Below are 6050 nucleotides of genomic sequence, written 5' to 3'. Positions count from 1 at the left end.
AAATGTAAAATAAATACATAAAAAAAAAATACCCTACCATCTAACCCTGCACTCACTAAAAATCCACCACCTTACTCCACTATTTAAATCTCTCTAGTCCTACCTCAGACCAACAGCCTGAAAGGACGGGACACCATCACTCAACCCACCCTGTAACTCTTCTGATGTCAAGTCTTGTACACCCAAATAGCTCACTGCAGCTGCCACCACGACCTCAATATCCAGCGACTTACGTTCCATCCCTACAGTACAGTTGATAACCACTGCTATAAATACTAAACATCTAATCTTACTGAAGCATATTGTACCAGTCAAAAGTTTGGACACACCTACTCATTCAAGGTTTTTTCTTTATTTGTACTATTTTCTACATTGTAAAATAATAATAGTGAAGACATCAAAACTATGAAATAACACATGTGGAATCATGTCGTAACCAAAAGTGTTAAATGAAAATATATTTTAGATTCTTCAAAGTAGCTACCTTGACAGCTTTGCACACTCTTCACATTCTCTCAACCAGCTTCACCTGGAGTGCTTTTCCAACAGTCTTGAAGGAGTTCCCACATATGCTGAGCACTTGTTGACTGCTTTTCCTTCACTCTGCGGTCCAACTCATCCCAAACCATTTCAATTGGGTTGAGGTCAAGTGATTGTGGAGGCCAGGTCATCTGATGCAACACTCCATCACTCTCCTTCTTGGTTATCTAAATAAATCACAGACAGTGTCACCAGCAAAGCACCCCCACACCATCACACTTCCTCCTCCATGCTTCACGGTGGGAACCACACATGCAGCGATCATCCGATCACCTACTCTGGTCTCACAAAGACATGGTGATATTGGAACCAAAAACCTCAAATTCGGACTCATCAGACCAAAGGACAGATGAGCATGTTTTGAAACTGATCATGAACGTTTATGACTTGTTGGCTATGATTTTTCGATTGGTATTAAACCAATGAAGCACTTTCATAAATGGGTTGGTTGTTTAGAAACTATGTGGCTAAACTGGGTTTTCAGAAGACGTTCAATATCGTGATTTTTATTTTAGTCCAAGGGCCAAAAAGCATCGGTAGCATACGATTCTTCAGTTTATGCAAGGGCAAACACCAAGCCCAAACACCAAGGGCAAACACCAAGCCCAAACACCAAGCCCAAACACCAAGCCCAAACACCAAGGGCAAACACCAAGCCCAAACACCAAGGGCAAACACCAAGGGCAAACACCAAGCCCAAACACCAAGCCCAAACACCAAGGGCAAACACCAAGCCCAAACACCCAAACACCAAGCCCAAACACCAAGCCCAAACACCAAGCCCAAACACCAAGGGCAAACACCAAGGGCAAACACCAAGCCCAAACACCAAGCCCAAACACCAAGCCCAAACACCAAGGGCAAACACCAAGGGCAAACACCAAGCCCAAACACCAAGCCCAAACACCAAGCCCAAACACCAAGGGCAAACACCAAGCCCAAACACCAAGGCCAAACACCAAGCCCAAAAACCAAGCCCAAACACCAAGGGCAAACACCAAGCCCAAACACCAAGGGCAAACACCAAGGGCAAACACCAAGGGCAAACACCAAGGGCAAACACCAAGCCCAAACACCAAGCCCAAACACCAAGCCCAAACACCAAGGGCAAACACCAAGGGCAAACACCAAGCCCAAACACCAAGCCCAAACACCAAGGGCAAACACCAAGCCCAAACACCAAGCCCAAACACCAAGGGCAAACACCAAGCCCAAACACCAAGGGCAAACACCAAGCCCAAACACCAAGGGCAAACACCAAGCCCAAACACCAAGCCCAAACACCAAGGGCAAACACCAAGCCCAAACACCAAGGGCAAACACCAAGCCCAAACACCAAGCCCAAACACCAAGCCCAAACACCAAGCCCAAACACCAAGGGCAAACACCAAGCCCAAACACCAAGGGCAAACACCAAGGGCAAACACCAAGCCCAAACACCAAGCCCAAACACCAAGGGCAAACACCAAGCCCAAACACCAAGCCCAAACACCAAGCCCAAACACCAAGCCCAAACACCAAGGGCAAACACCAAACACCAAGCCCAAACACCAAGCCCAAACACCAAGCCCAAACACCAAGGGCAAACACCAAGGGCAAACACCAAGCCCAAACACCAAGCCCAAACACCAAGCCCAAACACCAAGGGCAAACACCAAGCCCAAACACCAAGCCCAAACACCAAGCCCAAACACCAAGCCCAAACACCAAGCCCAAACACCAAGCGCAAACACCAAGGGCAAACACCAAGCCCAAACACCAAGCCCAAACACCAAGGGCAAACACCAAGGGCAAACACCAAGCCCAAACACCAAGCCCAAACACCAAGCCCAAACACCAAGGGCAAACACCAAGCCCAAACACCAAGCCCAAACACCAAGGGCAAACACCAAGGGCAAACACCAAGCCCAAACACCAAGCCCAAACACCAAGCCCAAACACCAAGGGCAAACACCAAGCCCAAACACCAAGGCCAAACACCAAGCCCAAACACCAAGCCCAAACACCAAGGGCAAACACCAAGCCCAAACACCAAGGCCAAACACCAAGGGCAAACACCAAGCCCAAACACCAAGCCCAAACACCAAAACACCAAGGGCAAACACCAAGGGCAAACACCAAGCCCAAACACCAAGCCCAAACACCAAGCCCAAACACCAAGGGCAAACACCAAGCCCAAACACCAAGGCCAAACACCAAGCCCAAAACCAAGCCCAAACACCAAGGGCAAACACCAAGCCCAAACACCAAGGGCAAACACCAAGGGCAAACACCAAGGGCAAACACCAAGGGCAAACACCAAGGGCAAACACCAAGCCCAAACACCAAGCCCAAACACCAAGGGCAAACACCAAGGGCAAACACCAAGCCCAAACACCAAGCCCAAACACCAAGGGCAAACACCAAGCCCAAACACCAAGCCCAAACACCAAGGGCAAACACCAAGCCCAAACACCAAGGGCAAACACCAAGCCCAAACACCAAGGGCAAACACCAAGCCCAAACACCAAGCCCAAACACCAAGGGCAAACACCAAGCCCAAATATCAAGGGCAAACACCAAGCCCAAACACCAAGCCCAAACACCAAGCCCAAACACCAAGCCCAAACACCAAGGGCAAACACCAAGCCCAAACACCAAGGGCAAACACCAAGGGCAAACACCAAGCCCAAACACCAAGCCCAAACACCAAGGGCAAACACCAAGCCCAAACACCAAGCCCAAACACCAAGCCCAAACACCAAGGGCAAACACCAAGGGCAAACACCAAGCCCAAACACCAAGCCCAAACACCAAGCCCAAACACCAAGGGCAAACACCAAGGGCAAACACCAAGCCCAAACACCAAGCCCAAACACCAAGCCCAAACACCAAGGGCAAACACCAAGCCCAAACACCAAGGCCAAACACCAAGCCCAAACACCAAGCCCAAACACCAAGGGCAAACACCAAGCCCAAACACCAAGGGCAAACACCAAGGGCAAACACCAAGCCCAAACACCAAGCCCAAACACCAAGGGCAAACACCAAGGGCAAACACCAAGCCCAAACACTAAGCCCAAACACCAAGCCCAAACACCAAGGGCAAACACCAAGCCCAAACACCAAGCCCAAACACCAAGGGCAAACACCAAGGGCAAACACCAAGCCCAAACACCAAGGGCAAACACCAAGCCCAAACACCAAGGGCAAACACCAAGCCCAAACACCAAGGGCAAACACCAAGCCCAAACACCAAGGGCAAACACCAAGGCCAAACACCAAGGCCAAACACCAAGCCCAAACACCAAGCCCAAACACCAAGGGCAAACACCAAGCCCAAACACCAAGGGCAAACACCAAGCCCAAACACCAAGCCCAAACACCAAGGGCAAACACCAAGCCCAAACACCAAGGGCAAACACCAAGCCCAAACACCAAGGGCAAACACCAAGCCCAAACACCAAGCCCAAACACCAAGCCCAAACACCAAGCCCAAACACCAAGGGCAAACACCAAGCCCAAACACCAAGCCCAAACACCAAGGGCAAACACCAAGCCCAAACACCAAGCCCAAACACCAAGGGCAAACACCAAGCCCAAACACCAAGGGCAAACACCAAGCCCAAACACCAAGCCCAAACACCAAGCCCAAACACCAAGCCCAAACACCAAGCCCAAACACCAAGCGCAAAAATAGTTCCGTGTGCAACAAAAGTAAATCAAGATGAAACGGCGGTACATTGTTAGCTTGCTAGCTAGCCAACTACGGCTAACTTTCTAGTGACGTTGATTTTGGATACATTGTTAGCTTGCACCTCTGGTTATTTCCCTGTGATTTTGATGCCTGAGACAAATTCGTTCTTATCCCTCCTTGCCAGCTAGCCAACTACGGCTAACTTACAGTCACTTCAAAAAGAACAACACAGTTACATTTGTTTAATCTGTTTTCTAGTGACGTTGATTTGGATACATGTGGTCTCTCTTCAGGACACAGTTGTTCAGAGGAGCTCGTCAACAACACAGCTTACAGGAACAATATCAGTTTAAACACAGACGCTGTAAAGACTGATAAGACAGTGGATTGCGCGGTCAGATCTTTATTTAGTATAGATTTTTTTTTATTATAACATTTCAAATTACAATACAAACATAGGACATCACTACACTTATATTTTCTCTGAAGAAACATAAAATGACATTAAAAGCGAGAAAAAAAAATATAAAAACACAAAAATGTACTTTCAAAAGATAAAGTTACTAAAACAAAAGGTCACAGTTGTACAAACATATGGTAGAGTTGTAAGAATACAGTGTTTTTGTTGTTATTGATCAATTCTAGAGATTTTATTAGATATTGGATTTCAAGTAAAAAATGTATTTGCATTTGGTGATAGATTTCAAATATTTGTTTTTGTGTAACTAACATTTACCCGAGAGAATGAAGAATGGATAACTAATTCAGTGGTCTTGTTTTCATTTGAATAATAACGTTACATTTTTCATTGTAAATACCTGGGTCTTATTAATGTAATAAAACATGTAACTACGTATCTCGCTCCGAGATAACTTCACAGAGTCACACTCATCAATATTTTTTTTTTGTATACTAGTTTCCCCTTTGTCACAGAAAAGGCATATTTCTTTGAAGTCCATGACTAGACAAGTTATTGCAAGGGTATATTTTGTGCAACATTTTAAAGTCAACTTCTTTGACTTTTTTTTTTTTTATTTTTTAAATGTGTGAGGGAGCAACCAAGCTTTCTTCCGTTAAATTTCAGTAATATATGCATTCCGGAAGAATTTCCCTCTCGGAGAGATCTGGTTGGAGTTATTATTATTACATTTCTTATCCAGCAGGGGGCAACCTTCTAACATAAATTCCACATCCATCTTGACACGTTCTCCAGAACACAAATGACATTTCATGAATTGAGTAAATCTTGAAGGTGTTGCTTTGCATATAGAATTACATTTATGTTCTGGCAAGTTCCAAGACCTTCCTATAAGAGAGTATATTTCCTTATTTATCAAATAAATCAAGCACAAATATAATATTTATTACAAACCCCTTGGGAAAGAACAAAGACTTGTTTTTTTTAACAACAATATCTTTGTTGTTCCACAGAAGTGTCGTCTTGTGTGGTTGAAAAGTTGTAGACGTTAAAATAGTTTCCAGGATAAAAGGGCTTGTTCATGAAACTCGGACAGTTTGATGGGTCATTTTGCTGGAGAATAATTGCACATCCACAAAAAAATTGAAGACAACCCCATTTTATAAATATATGACAGGGATTGAAGTACCATACATATTCAGAGCTAAGCACACATCTGTTTATCCAGTTTAATGGTCTGACATAATATAATAGAGACAGTAGATCTAGCTGGTCTGCCATAATATAATAGAGACAGTAGATCTAGCTGGTCTGTCATAATATAATAGAGACAGTAGATCTAGCTGGTCTGTCATAATATAATAGAGACAGTAGATCTAGTGGGTCTGTCATAATATAATAGAGACAGTAGATCTA

The sequence above is a fragment of the Oncorhynchus keta genome, unplaced genomic scaffold (genome assembly GCF_023373465.1).
Source record: "Oncorhynchus keta strain PuntledgeMale-10-30-2019 unplaced genomic scaffold, Oket_V2 Un_contig_86_pilon_pilon, whole genome shotgun sequence".
Lineage (NCBI taxonomy): Eukaryota > Metazoa > Chordata > Actinopteri > Salmoniformes > Salmonidae > Oncorhynchus > Oncorhynchus keta.
The sequence above is the reverse complement of the archived record's forward strand: the minus strand, read 5'-3'. Positions refer to the sequence as shown.